A 16,413-nucleotide genomic window follows, 5' to 3' on the forward strand; every position below is an offset into this window, starting at 1 on the left:
TGGTTCCCTTTGAATGAGGGGTTTCCGGTTCCTTGAAGGTAGCTGTGAGTCCAGCCATATCAGTCTATTGTCTATTGGGTAATGATGTGGAGCACACCATCTGGAAGGAGGTGGCGCTCTGGTCACACTTGGAAATGCAGGGGTTGCCTGAGTGGGTGCGTCTGATGACAGGACCATGGCCTCCCGGGGGGAAAATCCCAAGGTCCTGGAGCCTGGAACAATGGCCCAGCCACCTTCCAAGAAAAGGAGGGTCAAAGGGTGCAGGAAACCCACCCCAGAGATCCCCATGGTCCTGGAGGAAGCAGAACCTGAGGGAGATGCCAAAAGAAACTACAAGGGAATACATTGGTCCCCTGGGATACCCATCTGAACTGGCTGGCTGGCAAGCTGAAAAAGACCCCTCATGGGCAGAATTCTGCCAAGTGCAGAAGAATGCCCATGTTCAATGGCTTTTGGTGCCAGGCCAAAGCCCAGGCAAATGGAGACACCTCTTATAATCACCTCGTCACCTGGAAGGATAATCTCCTGTACAGCGAATCTAAGGTTCCTGAGCCTGGGGCAACCCAGGTGCTGGTGATACCCCAGTGCTACAGGGCCTTCCTACTGGGACTGGTTCATGATGTACCCCTGGCAAGACATCTGAGGCAGACTAAGGCCTTTGAAAGGCTGCTCATCCACTTTAACCAACCTCGATGGAAATTACTTTAGGTACATTCTGTAGGCCCTGCCTACCTGCTAGGCCAGTGCAAAGAACAGACAAAAGCAGAAGACTCCTGTTAGAAATGGGATCTTTGGTTGGCAGTCAGTTTGCTACCTGTCCAAGCAAGGACCCTCACTTTAGTTAGGGAAAAGGAAAACCACACCTGGTTAACCCCTGCCCACCCCCTTGGTAGCTTGGCACGAGCAAAAAGGCTTAACCCAGAGACAATGTATAAAGTATTTGTACCAACACACACAGTGATATAGAGAAAACACTACAAAATGACTCAACACCAGATTAGAAAAAAATAGCCAATATTTATCTAAACAAAGCAAGACCAAAAATGAAAAAAATCCAGCATACACAAGCAAAGTTATGAATTTTCAAAAATTAAACAAAAAAATAGTGCCTAGAAGCACCAATGCTGCAATTTGATGTTAAGCAGCTTCATGATGGAGTCGTTTCCCACAATGCGACGCCACTGGCACCATTTACGGAGTCACACAGACCCCCTGGTAGAGTACCTTAGCAAAATGTGGAAACAAGCCAGTTCACAGAGTCGGGGATCATGGCGTCGCTGGATCTGAGGCGGCATCTGTTCTGGTGCTGGAGAGCAAAGGAGCTGAGGCGTCAGGTCCTTGCTGCTGAGTGGTGAAAGTGAGGCAGGGTCGGTGCGAAATGTTGGATCCACACACTTCCAGCAGGGTCAATAGCTAGCACTTACGACATGGTGCAGTGACTTCCACGGTGTTGTAGACTTCAGCGAGGCTGCAGCACCATCAACCATCAGGGTCATCGCACTCTAGCGAGGACCACCACTTTGGTTGCAGGTGGCGTCATGGGATTTGTCAGTCCGCAGTCGTCCGAAGTTGGTTCACTTGGTTTTTCCACCAACTTCTACATTCAAGGGTCCAGTTACTGAATTAGGCACCACTTGGCAGGGTAGGAGTCTCAGCAGAGAGTGCAGGTGGTAGCAGACGAAGTCTTTGATGACCCTGAGACTTCAGAACGTGGGCAAGCTCAGTCCAAGCCCTTGGAGATTATTCTCAAGCAGAAATATACCACAAAGTCCAGTCTTTGTCCCCTTTCACAGGCAGAAGCAGCAACTGCAGGATAGCCCAACAAACACAGTTAGAGGTAGGGGCAGTAGTTCTCCTCAGCTCTTCTCCTTGGCAGAGGTTCCTCTTGGTTCCAGAAGCAAATCTTGAAGAAATCTAAAGTCTGGGGTTTTGGGTCCTCTACTTATACCCCTTTCTGCCTTTGAAATTGCCCAACTTAAACAAAAACGTTTCAGTGGTTTACAAGATCCTGCCTTGCCCAGGCCAGGCCCCAGACACACACGAGGGGGTTAGAGACTGCATTGCATGAGGGTAGGCACAGGCCATTCAGGAGTAAGTGACCACTCCTCCCTCCACTGTAGCCCTGATGGCTCATCAGGATATGCAGGCTACACTCCAGCTCCCTTTGTGTCACTGTCTACAGGAGATTCACAAGCAGCCCAACTGTCAGTCTGACCCAGACAGGGAATCCACAAACAAGCAGAGACACAGAATGGCTAAAGCAAACAAATGCCTACTTTCTAAAATTGGCATTTTCAAACTAACAATCTAAAAACCAACTTCACTAAAAGATGTATTTTTAAATTGTGAGTTCAGAGACCTCAAACTCCATATTTCCATTGGCTGCAAAGGGAAACTGCACTTCAAGGATATTTAAAGGCAGCCCCCATGTTAACCTATGAGAGAGATAGACCTTGGAACAGTGAAAACCGAATTTGGCATTATTTCCCTGTTAGCACATGTAAAACACACCAGTACATGTCCCACCTTCAACATACACTTCACCTTGCCCATGGGGATACCTAGGGCCTATCCTAGGGGTGCCTTCCGTGCATAAAAAGGGAAGTTTTAGGCTTGGCAAGTGGGTACACTGGCCAAGTCGAACTGGCAGTTTAAAACTGCACACACAGACACCGCAGTGGCAGGTCTGAGCCATGTTTAAAAGGCTACTCATGCGGGTGGCAGAATCAGTGCTGCAGGCCCACTAGTAGCATTTGATTTACAGGCCCCATGCACCTCTAGTGCACTTTACTAGGGACTTACTAGTAAATCAAATATGCCAGTTATTGGAAAGCCAATTACACATCTAGTTTCACATAAGGAGCATTTGCACTTTAGCATTGGTCAGCAGTGGTAAAGTGCCCACAGTGACAAAAACAGCAAAAACAGAGTCCAGCACACAGCAACAACCTAGGAAGCAGAGGTAAAACATTAGGGGAGACCACGCCAAGGATGCCAGGTCTAACAACTCCCTTGGTTCCCCTCCCTATGGTTGGCATCCCCTTTGAAAGGGTGGGCATTGATATTATGGAGCTTTCGGACTGCAAGACCATTGTGGGAAACCAGTTCATCCTGGTCTTGGTGGACCACACCACCTGGCTCCCGGAAGCCAAATCTCTGAGAACATTGACTGCACCCACTGTGGTCAGGGCAATGATGGGGACATTTATCCAACTATGTTTCCACAAGAAGGTGGTGTCTGACCAAGGCACTAACGTCATGTCTGCCTGCATAAAGTCCAGGTGGGATGAGTGTGGAGTGACCTACATGTTCTCCACACCCTATAACCCTAAAACCACTGAGCTTATTGAGAGGTTCAACAGGACTGTTCTAGGCATGATAATAGGACTATCAGTGCCCTTGAGGTGCAAGAGGGATGTCCTCCTGCATGCCTGTTATTTGCTTACAGGGAGGTCCTTCAGAAGGCTGTTGGGTTCAGCCCCTTTGAGATTCTGCTTGGCAATCTTGTAAGAGGGACTCTCAGCCTTGTAAAGGAGGGGTAGGAGCAAGCTCCAAATAACCCCCTTGAGGATGTAGTCAGCCACATGATGGCACAAAGAACCCAGATGAGGGAGCATGGCCAAGATGGTGGATTGGTAGGATGCATTGTCCTACTCCTTTGACAGACTGCTGCTGAACAAAGCATACACAGTGACGCACCGGTCATGGAGAGTGGGCTGAAATGCAGAGGCCGTGTGGGGGAGACAGCTGAGGGCTCAGAGAGGCACATGGTGGCCTGGCTGATGGAGAACAGGCATCGATTAGAGGCAAGATGATGATTGCCACATGCAGTGAGGTAGGGATCCGGTCTTAGCTATGGTATGAACAGCACTCTAGGTCTCTGGAGCGGCACAGCACCTGCTATGCCTGCAGCAGTGGGGAGCCACAGAAGGAATGGCGGTGGCTGGGGCCAATGCGAGACATGCTGCTGCATGCAATTGGGGTCTAGCGGTAATGCAGGGAGCAAACTGGAAGCCAGGCCCTCCAGCAAACCCCAGTAGAATGATGGAGGCTGTGTGAAAGAATCCACTTGGTGACTGTAGGGATCAATGTTCCAGAGAATGGCCAGAGACTGTACAGGGAAGGAGTGCTGTGGCCCATATTCACTGAAGAGTTGCCCTAGAAAAATGAGGGGAGGAGTAAGGCAGGTGTGAGATGCCATCTGTGAGGAAAAGGCCAGAGTGAACTACACTACTCCCCCACAAAAATGGTATGGATGGTGTGTTTGGTGAAGGGGGGTGACAGCAGGAGGAACAGCAGTACTGCCTTGTCGCAATCTGAAGGAACCTATCTAGTCTATCCACTAGTTGGCAGACTGGGGGCAACTGCAGCCTATAACCGAGCTCTTGGGGACACCACGCTACTAAGATCTGGAACGCCAGTAATCTCCACTGCATGCCGCATGCAACTTGAGGGCCCTTTGAATGCTACAAAGACCCCCCTCCCACGACACTGGCAGACACAAGAGCTTGTTCTCCAGTGGTGGCACCTCCTTGCCCACACTGGCATTTTGGGTCCAGTCCTCCAGCCATGAGTCTAGGCATGAGGGATGTACCCTGTGATGGAGCAGGGGGCATACTGGGGGACTGCAGAGGGCAAAAGTTGCACAGTGCTAGATTCTGAGGGCCCTGGTGGGTGAAATAAGATGACAGGGAGCTACATGCGGATGTTCATAGCTGGAAGCCACCATGTCAACAACCAGAAGGCAAAAGGAATACTTGCTTGAGGAGATGCTCACACTGTTGACTGGAGCCCTGGCCCTGGAGGGTACTGAGATGCCAGCCACAGTGGCAGAAGGGGTAGAGGAGGTGGCCCCATTATTGAGATCCTTCCTGGAAGCAATCTTTGCATCTCTACGCAGGACATCCAAGCAGTAAAGGATCTGGGCCAGAATCTCAAAGAAGTCAACCATGATCTAGTGGATGTGTGCGACAGGGTATTTACTCTTGAGGTACATGTGTCTGGCTGAGATGAGGAGATTGAGCAACTGCAGCAGGAAATTATAGCGACCTATCAGAAGGCCCTCTTCTCACAGATACTGGGTACACAAGATGACACAGGGTTGCAATTGGACAGGTTTCCTATGGTCGGCCTCAAGAGAGCGGATGGGGCCCACCTGCCAAACATACTGGCTTATGGCCATGTCTTTCAATTAAAATATGATTTAACGTGGCCTAGATACCTCTGCATACGGCTTTTAACAGAAAATGATGATGCAACACAAAATAAGGGAGTAGTGACGCAGGGGTAAGCAATTGATACATCCCACTGATTAGGCATGTTACAGCAGAGTGAGTACCAACAGCGCAGGGAGAGGAGTTGGGAATCTTTGTATTGTATTCTTGCCATATGGTGCTACATGGGAGGGAAGTGCCTTGTGCGCACCCTGCCATACGTAACATTGTTTGACCACAAGCAATAAAATAAATTTGAACCATAAGAACCCAGATGAAGCGTTTCTGGAAGACCACCACTGAGAACTTAGCCACCACCAAAAAGTCATGAAACTCTGATATGACCAGAAGGCCCTTCTGGTTTAGTTTCAACCTAGTTAGAAAGTGTGGTTGATGGGGCTAGTGGAGCCCCGGGCCATGCAGGACCGGTGGACTGTTCCATATGAGGTAAAGGAACACAAGCGGGAGGTAACTTACCTGGTGGACCTCCAGACCCACAGGAACCTTTTCAGAGTCCTGCATGTTAACCACTTCAAGCCACATTTTGAGAGGTCCGAGGTCATTATGCTCTTGGTGACAGATGGAGGCGAGGAGGAAGAGGATGAACCTCTCCCGAATCTCCTCTCCTCAAAAGATCATCATGGATCAGTAGAGGGACAGAACCTCTTCTTCTCTCTGACACCCCAACAGGAGAGAGACTGCTGACAGCTATATGGGCCAATCTCTTTCCTGCTCTCACTTACCCCTGAGCTCACCCATTGGTGTACCCATGACATTTATACAAGGGATAGGATGCCTATGAAGAATACAATCTACAGATTCTCTGAGAAAGTGATGGCCAGCATCAAGGAAGAAGTGTCCAAGATGCTGAAGCTAGGGGTGATTGAGCACTCCAACAACCGTTGGTGCAGCCCAATAATACTAGTACGCAAAGCGGCCCCGCTTGGCACCACCCCAGAACTCCTGTTCTATGTGGATTATAGAGGATTCAATTCAGTCACCAAGACTGATGCAGTCACCCCGAGCTGATGCATTCTCTGATCAGTTGAGAGCTAACAAGTTCTTGAATATCTTTGATTTGTTATTGAGGTACTGACAGATTGGCTTAACTGAGGGGTCAAGGAGAGGTCTGAATTATCAACCCCAGAGGGCCACTTCCAGTTCAGGGTGATACCCTTTGAACTAAAGAATGCCCTTTCCAGAGGTTGATCAACCGAGTCCTGGCTAGGTTGAAGGAGTTCAGTGCCGCCTACTTGAACGACATTGCACTCTTAAGTTTTAGCTGGGAGAACCACCTGTGGGCAGTGCTTCAGGCCCTGCAGAAGGTAGGCAGGTCTGACTATCAAGGCCAGTAAGTGCCAGATAGGGCAGAGTTCAGTGGTCTACCTGGTCACTAAGTTCCTGGGAGCAAGGTGCAGCTGCTCCAACCCAAAAGTCAAATCATTCTGGCTTGGGAACCCCCCAAGACCCAGACAGAGGTGAGGGTCTTCCTGGGTTTACTGGCTTTTACAGGAAATTTGTCAAGAGCTGTGGCACCATTGTTACATCCTTATCTGAGATTACTTCTAAAAAGCAGCCCAGGAAGCTCAAGATGCCCAACTTCTCTAAGAAATTTATAGTCCAAAAATATGCCCCAGAGCATGGCATAGGGGTCGTACTCTCACAGCTCACTGAGGAGGGCCCAGATCAACAAGTAGTCTTTATCAGCAGAAGGGTATTGCCCAGGAAACAGAGGTGGCAAGCCATAGAAAGGGAATCTTTTACAGCGGTCCAGGCCCTGAAGAAGTTGAGACCATACCTGTTTGGCACTCACTTCCGGGTTCTGACAGACCACAGGCCCCTTAGGTGGCTCATGCAAATGAGGGACAAGATTCCCAAACTGTTGAGGTGCTCCGTCCCACTACAGGGAATAGACTTTATGGTGGAACGACGACCTGGGAGGAGAAATGTTCAATCTGACACCGATAGGTGTAGTCCTCCATACATTTTGCCTTCAGCCCTCCTGTTTTCTGAACCCATTTGTGTTGGCTTCTAGGACTCTGTGTACTTTACCACTGCTAATCAGTGCTAAAGTGCTTGTTCACTTTCCTTTGAACTTTGTGTAAATAGACTGACACCCAACTGGCACGTTTAATTAACTTGTAAAACCCTACTACAGTGGTACTACACATACTCAGGGTCTGTAAATGAAATACTGCTAGTGGATCTGCACCCCACTTATGTAGCTCCTTAACAAGTCTCTGGCCTGCCATTGGAGCCTGTTTGTGCAGTTTTATATGCCCATTTTGACCTGCCGAAATGAACCTTTTGGCAGGCATAAACCTTTAATACATATAAGTCACCTGTACGGTAGACCCTAAACAGTTAATTAAGCAGAGTGTGTTGTATTTAAAAAATTGAGCATGTACTTTTAGGTTTTACATGTCCTGTTGGTGAACAGCTCTCAAATTTGTTTTCACTATTGCAAGTCTACCTCTCCCACATGATAATATTAGGCTACCTTATTACATTTAATAGGTGATATCTTTTGTGTGCAGGTAAGTAGGAATGCCATGTTTGTTTTCTGGAGAATTGTAATATAAAATCATCTTTGACAGTAAAGTCAGATATTAAGTTACAATTCTAAAAATGCCACAATTGTGAAGTTGTCATGTTCTTGTCCTAACCATGTGGAGCCTGCAGCCTTTTTCTGTGTCAAATGACTAGGTGTAGTTGGAGATTAGGACCTTGTACGTTCCTCCCAGGCAGTATCACAATAAAGGGTCTGGGTGCTGGCAGGAGAGGTCATTCTAACTTGATGAGGGGGCGGAGCTATCACCTTTCACATCTGCACTTCAAAGACAATGCCCCAGCTCTCACACAGAGAACTTCACACTGGCCTATTGTGGCTGCAGACAGACTGGTATCAGGGGAGGTAGGCAGAATATACCAAACACCTCTGTGGGGGGTGGGGGAGGACTCTATTCGCCTCTCCCATTCCAAAGCTAGAATCAAATGTAAAAGTAGGACCATCATACCCACTCTTAAGATCATTTGTGGCCCTGGGAAGTCTCAGAGCTACTCTGTTGCTCAGCTGCTGTAAGGATTGCTCTGCTGCTTATGGAAGGAAGACTGGACCTGGTCCTTGAACCCAGAACCACCAGAGTGATTTTAAGGGCTACCTGACTGGCCTCCTGTTCTGAGCTACCTAAGCAGAAGAAGCTCCTCAGACGTGTTCTGTATCTGCCCAGTGGTCAGACTCTACTGGCCCTGATGCTGGCCTCTGCTAGAGTGAGAAGGAATCTACAACAGGTGCCTATTAGACCTTACAGCCTTAGGGTGGTCATCCCCCAACTTTTTGCTTGCCTCTCTCTGTTTTTCTGACCCTGTTTTGCTGGTTTTAGGAATCTGCGCACTTTACCACTGCTGTCCAGTGCTAGAGTGCATATACTCTCTCCCCTAAACATGGTAACATTGGTTCCTACCCAATTGGCATATTTAATTTACCTGTAAGTCCCTAGTAAGAGTGCACTATATGTTACCAGGGCCTGTAAATTGAATGCTACTAGTGGGCCTGCAGCACTGAGTGTGCCACCCCCATAAGTAGCTCCTTAACCATGTCTCAGGCCTGACACTGCATGGCCTGTATGGGTGGTTTCATCTGCCACATCGACTTGGCATTTAAAACTACTTGCCAAGCCTGAAACTCCCCTTTTTCTACATATAGGTCACCCCTAAGGTAGGTCCTAGGTAGCCCATAGGGCAAGGTGCTATGTAGGTTAAAGGCAGGACATGTACTTACGTGTTTTACATGTTCTGATAGTGAAAAAATCAAATTTGTTTTTCACTACTGTGAGGCCTGCTCCTCTCACAAACTAGCATTAGCCATACCCTCATGCACTTTTGAGTGGTAGATTCTGATCTGGAAAAAGTGGCCCTGTGATGTTTGGTATTGGCAGAATGGTAATAGAACGTCCTGCTCACTGTGAAGTTGGATTTAATATTACTGTTTTAGATAAGCCACTTTAAGAAAGTAGGCATTTCTCTGCACTTACTGCCATCTGTGCCTTACAGCCTGTCTCCAATCCACCTCTGGTCTCTGCTGGTTGACAGCTCTCCTTGTGCATTCCACCCAGAAACTCAAACACAGGACACTCAGTCACATCTGAATACTGAATGGGTCTTCATGGGCAGGGAGGGTGGAGGGGCTCACACTTACATTTCATATACCGGTGGCCTGCCCTCACACAAAGGACTGATAACCCCACACAGGGACCCTGGCAGACAGAACTGGGCTGAAAGGGGAACTTGTGCACTTCAAAACCACTCTTTGAAGTTTCCCCCCCATTTCAAAGGCATTTTGGGGTACATAAACTGGGTCTCTGACTCCCCCAAATCAGACACTTCTGGACCTACGCTTGCACTTTGTCAGAGGAGCTGCCTGGCGGCCCAAATAACTCATCTGGACTGCTTTGCTGAGAAGGACTGCTGCCCTGCTTGCCTTTGACTCTGCTGGAAGAACTCTGCCTTCCTCCTGAAGAGCTCTCAAAGGGCTTAGATTGAGCTTGCCTCCCGTTTCTGAAGTCTCACGGCCAACAAAGACGTCACCTCTTCAAGAAACTCCTTGTTCGTCGAAAACCAACACAACACCTGCAGAAATCGACGCAAAGCCTGCATCAGGGTTGAGAAATCTCCCCAAAGCCGAACAGAACGACGCAGCACCGACTGGAAATTTGACACAACGCCTGCCTTGTAACAGAAAATTTTATGCAAAGCCTACCAGATCAGCGACGTGCCTGCTCCTTCTTCCAGCACATCGAGGATTTTCAACGCATCATCCATGGATGTCAAAATATCCTCGCATCGACGTGAGGAACCAAGAGTGCGTGCTGAAAAATGACACAAACCCTTGCAATGTGAAAAGAAATGACGCATCGTCTGTGCCGCCCCGGAAAACCTGACGCAACACCTTATTTTTTCACACATCACTACCTCTGCGGTCTGTGTGTTGTTATTTTTGACGCATCCCACCTTTTAAAAGTGATATTTCAACTTGTGCTTATTGGATTTTTGTTGTTTTAACCTTATTTTATTCAGATGAATATTATCTATTTTCCTAAACCTGTGTGGTGTATTTTTGTGGGTTTTTTCACTGTTTGCTGCATACATACTTTACACTTTGCCCCTAAGTTGAGCCTGACTGCTTTTGTGGTTCACCCTGACAAGTATTGTGGCTGTTGCTTGCGAAAGACTCACACCCTCTTCAACCAATAGCCCAGTTCCTCACTTGGGGCAAAGAAAGGACAGGGAGGAAAGTTACTAAAAAAGAAGCTTGGAAATGAGCTAGATAAACAAGAAAGGCATCCTATCAAGAGCAAGGGGATGAAGATGAATATATGTTAATGCATCATTGCTATTTTAGCGCAAAATTTTCCTTGCATCAGAAATTGACACAAGGACGCATTTTGTTAAAAAATATAGCACTACATGAAGAATTTGCATTTAATGTACTTAAACACAATTATGCATAATTTTTCCAAATTTTTGCAGAATGACATGAAAGTGAATTACACTAATTTGTACAACTTTAGCCACATCCCGAATCAGCAATGAGGCCTCTCTCTCCCAGATTTCAATCTATTTATCTGCAAAGGGCATGAGCAAAACCTAAGTTTCCAACTACTGACAAAAGGCATCCATTTTGGACTCCTTTTCATATCTTTGTAATAGTGAGAGACCGTTTCCACATACTAAACTAAAATATCACCATGTGCCAAAAAAAAAGGTAGTGGGGATTTCTGATCCACTTCACACATTTCTCTTCTTTTCAACACAGGCCCTCAAGGTATGAGGGAAAATCAATGCAGTCATACAGAGCCACAATTACATTGCATTAGTATCTATTACGTTTTTGCCTCAAGAATGTTGAGTTAGCTAAGAAATCAGAGTTTGCCCACCAGTTTCCACAGGTTATTCCCACATTTTATGCACCTTCCCCCACCCCCACACGTTCTACTCACTCTTGCCAGCCAAAATATGTAAAGGGAAAATCAAAAGGGAAGAAATCTAAAGTTGCAAGGTTTTCCTTCAAAGATCATATTCACGTGTTGGTTTGAAACACACATCAGGATGGCAAAGACCAATATGCTATAAAGATTGGACACATGGACAACTGTGTGTGCATTATTTCTCTTTTTGAATCAGGGAGCCGTAATTTAAATTAGGATGTTTCTCAGATCAAGGCTGCAAACATCCATCCAGTTATTGCCCTTCAGAATGCTCAAATCTAGCGCCTTTAAAGCTTTTAGAACTGATGTCTTTTGGTTGATGAATGTTTAAACGAAAAGTGGCCAATCTCTTCTGCCCTCTTCATATACTTTGTTCGTAGTGGTCCAGAAAGAACGATATAGAATTAAACGGTGATACACAATGTCTGCCTGTCATTCAAATTATATCCAGCCTGCTGAAAATAAACCAATTGAAATCGGACTTGTCCGTCCCATTTAGAAGTTTTGTTGAACCAGAAATCTTCTATTGATCGAAGGTTGCACAAAAAGCATTATGGATTTTTTTTTTTATGGCTCATGTAACGCATGCGTGCTATTTAACCTGCCCGAGCTGATACTGGAAAGTACCTCGCAGTCAGCTTGACAGAAGTCTAGTTTTTCTTTTTCACTGTTTTCGTGTTTTCATTGATGTTTGTGCAAGGCAGCTCTATTTATGTTTATTTTCCATTGATTTTAAAAGTAACGGCCTTTCTCACCGATTATAATTAGCCTTTTTTGTTATCCGTACTTTTTGAACACTTCGCCATTTTGTTATTATATTTTTCTTATTACAGTTTTAACTTTTATTTTAACTTAGAATGGCCATTGTACTTTATTTAATAGTACATTGTTGGGATATTGCTTTGTTCCCCCCTGCACCTATGTTCCCTCTAGGCTGCGCAGGTAGCTTTGCTGCTTCTAGTGCCCAGATTCACTCTAGGAGCGCACCCAGAACTAAAAAAGCATTGGTAAAGCCAATAAGTCTGGCCTATGCGAGAGCTATTTGCTTTTGCCAATGTCTGTGAGACTTAAAAAGGATGAAAATAATAAGTAAGATGAAGACCAATCTATAAAACAGTAAATTCTAATATGCACCTCACAAGAACCAATCCCAGTACAAATATAACATTTAAGGCAATGAGGAGACCACCTAAAGAAATAATGAAGATGATTCCTATTCCTCCTCTATTCCCCGGGAAAGGCCTCAGAGCTGAAGAAATAGAGGGCAAACACATATGCTGACAACAAGTAAGCAATTTAGAAAGAATAATAAAAAAAAATGGACCATGCCTGCAGGACAAGCACTGCATCCTCGTACTCTCTCATATGAAAAACACAGCAGGCCGTCGCACCGCACTCTGCGTGTGTCCCTTTGCAGTCGAAAATAAAGCACAGGCCATTGAACCACAGCATGAAAGGGCCTATCCATATGGCCCTCGCACGTCAGCAAGATGTGACTAACAAGAAACAAGAGGTGTCAAACAAAAAACAGCATATGGAGAAAGTAATACACCTTTATCAATGCCGCTTTAAAGAAGAATAAAAGGAGACTGTCCAGTACACAAATTTACGGAAACTTTACTCACTGAACTAACACCACGGGAGATGACTTCGAACCTCAGGAGAACAATAAAGATCTCCTGAGGCAGCGAAAAAAGTAATTACATTTCGCACTCCGGCTGGCATACGCTTTCACTCCAGCTGTTGCCCGTATCGTTAATATCTTGGGAGAACAAGGACAGGGGACGATCGGATGTGGGAGTAAAAACGGACATGAGGGCAGGTTGAGGTGATGGGATGGGGCTAAGAGTACGTAGCACAGATTGAAAATGTGTTCTGGTTTTAAACCATAAAGAAAGCCAGAACAGTTTTACTGTGGGTTTTGTCCTTGTTGTCAGTGTATTTGCAGAGGAGAATTTGTTAAAAAAAAAAATAACCAGACGTGCTGTCACTGACTCTGGCCCTCTGAACGTCGCCACTTACTGCCACCGCCACACTGTTAGGACTCATAGAGAATTTATTGTATTTCCAGCGCCATCCTCATCACGTAATATAAGTACATCATTAGTAAATCATATTGTGTAGATCCGATTTTGCATTCATATGTACTATACCTTGAAATATGAATGAACCGGAAACAGAAAATCCCTATTTTCGCTCAAGTATGGTGCGTTTGTACATTTGCTCTGTTAAAGTAAAAAGTTAAAGGACATGTGATGGTAAAAGATGAAAGGGCAGTGACGAACGAAGGAGCACAGGGGCAAATATAATCCTTAGCCTATGTGTTGTGGTCACACAAACAGTCATTATCTGAAAACATACTAAGTTTATTGAGAATGAGTGCTTCAGAACTTTGGATGAGAAGGGGCTGTTTGGAAATAATTATTTGAAACAGGACATCTGTTCTACAATATGTTTCTAACAGTACTGCTTATGACGCCTCGTTTTCAAAATGATGTAATTAGCAAGTGTTACTCTTACCCAATAAAATGACACTCAACACACTGACCTGTGATAGATGAAAGCCATATTTAATTTAGGTGCGTTACGAACTTGTGCTCTGCAGCTCACACCAGGTGCCAGCAGCGATGACCAACACTTCATATGCGCGCACCCCTGCACAATAAAATAACCTGCAGGGTCCTCATTCCCCCCCCCCATGCACATAGTACCCTACAGAAATACATAACAGGATCTAGCCAGCGCTCTGAAAAACAATCCTTCGTTAAACAATGCATTTATTACTTCATCCTTACCTGGCTCACCTATCCAACATGTTTCCTTGAAACAACAGAAAGAATATGTAAGTTCTAAGTCCACAGAACACTACCTCCTCACGAGCACCTCGGCACTAATAAGGATTCCACAAGTGCTTCTGCGCTATACGGATGGTTTAAATGAGCTTTCCTAATGTATGTAACATAACATATTTCAGAACAGACACCTATACCCGGGCACACATTATTTGCTATCCATAAACGTTACATTGATTAATTATTTATTATGTGTTTTATATAGAATGGACATTACTCCGAAATGTCAGAGCGCTTTACAAAAGAACGAAGAACATTACAGAAGAAATTCAGAGTAACAGGGTGGTAGGTGACAATATCTGTAGCTGTTACGGTTATTCATGGTGAGAGTTGCATATACACAAATTGCATATTACATGTAAGAAAAGTTAACTCAATTAAGGCTATAGCAATACATAATCCATATTTACAGAATTAAAGCAGAAAGTTTATTACAGCTATTGAGAGTGACGTGTAACAGTCGGGGTCCCAACATTGAGTATGAGGGCATATGCCTGGTGAGGATCTTGACAAGGAGTTTTTATTGAGAAAAAGGTTTTTTGAAGAGAAGCGTTTTAAGCTCCGGAAAGAGGTGGTGGTGCAAAGGTTTTGAGATAACGAGTTCCAAATTCTAGTCACATTACCTGAGAAAGATTGTGCTGCGCCATGATTCTTTCCCTTTTGAAAGTTGGAGGTTCGAGCAACAGATTTTCATCATTTCCCTAAGGTCTAGAGCCACCTGATGTCTTAAGTTTGTTAGCTAGGTAGCAAGGGATGGACATGTGAATGTCTTTATGGGTGATGCAAGGAGTCTTTTATATGGTCCTATCTTCAATAAGAAACCAATGAAAAGTTATCAGCATAGGTGTCATATGGTCATTTCTTTTGGCTCCATAGATGAAAGGCACAGCCAAGTGGAGGATGGATTTTAAAGGAGATAGGTGGGTCTTGGGGGTACCTGCAAAGAGAGAATTACAGTAGTCCAGTCTGTAGGGTAATAAAGATTGTACAAGAGTTTTCAGTTCTTGCTCAGAAAAGGAGCGGTGGATCCCCCCAAAGAAGAAGCAGTTGGAAGCTTGCATTCTCGGCCATGGTGTAGATTTGGGATTGGAGGTTTAGGCCCTCATTACAACATTGGCGGGCGGCAACCGCCGGCTGCCAAGTTGTAACTGCTGTGCGTCCGTCAATGCGGCCGTACTCCCGCGGTGCCCATTTTGACATCCCCGCTGGGCCGGCGGGGATGTGGGCTGCAACATGGGAGCCGGCTCCAAATGGAGCCGGCGGTGTTGCCGCCGTGCGACAGGTGCAGTTGCACCCGTCGCGCTTTTCACTGTCTGCATAGCAGACAGTGAAAAGCCGCATGGGGCCCTGTCAGGGGGCCCCTGCACTACCCATGCCATTGGCATGGGCAGTGCAGGAGCCCCCAGGGGCCCCGCGACTCCCCGTACCACCAGCCTTTTCCTGGCGGTTCAAACCACCAGGAAAAGGCTGGTGGTAGGGGGACTCGTAATCCCCTAGGCCAGGGCCATTGTGGAGGGAAACCGCCGGCCCCGGCGGTGCGACTGCAGCGCTTCCGCTGCGGTCGAAATACCATGGGAAGCACCGCCAGCCTGTTGTCGGTGCTTCCGTCATTTCAGCCCTGGCGGTCCTGTACCGCCAGGGTTGTAATGACCACCTAAGTCTTTTGTCCAGAAGGACAGCTAGGGATTTGACACTGTCAACAATGGTAGATTTACTGTCAAGAACGTTCAGATTACCCATCCATGATTGAACAGGAAGTGGAGAGTTTGCAGTAGAGATTGTGGGAAAGTACCATCTTGCCTGGCATGTTACCCCCATTTTTACTGTATGTATGTATGTTTGTGTTTGCCTGTGTCTCTGGGATCCTGCTAGCCAGGACCCCAGTGCTCATAAAGTATGCCCTGTATGTGTTCCCTCTGTGGTGCCTAACTGTATCACTGAGGCTCTGCTAATCAGAACCTCAGTGTTTATGCTCTCTCTGCTTTTAAAATTGTCCCTGCAGGCTAGTGACTAGTTTTACCAATTCTCATTGGGACGCTGGAACACCCTTATAATTCCCTAGTATATGGTACCTAGGTACCTATGGTATTGGGGTTCCAGGAGATCCCTATGGGCTGCAACATTTCTTTTGCCACCCATAGGGAGCTCAGACAATTCTAAAACAGGACTGCCACTGCAGCCTGAGTGAAATAACGTCCACGTTATTTCACAGCCATTTTACACTGTACTTAAGTAACTTATAGGTCACCTATATGTCTAACCCTCACTTGGTGAAGGTTAGGTGCAAAGTTACTTAGTGTGTGTGCACCCTGGCACTAGCCAAGGTGCCCCCACATTGTTCAGGGCAAATTCCCCAGACTT

This window comes from Pleurodeles waltl, chromosome 4_1 (assembly GCF_031143425.1).
Source record: "Pleurodeles waltl isolate 20211129_DDA chromosome 4_1, aPleWal1.hap1.20221129, whole genome shotgun sequence".
NCBI lineage: Eukaryota > Metazoa > Chordata > Amphibia > Caudata > Salamandridae > Pleurodeles > Pleurodeles waltl.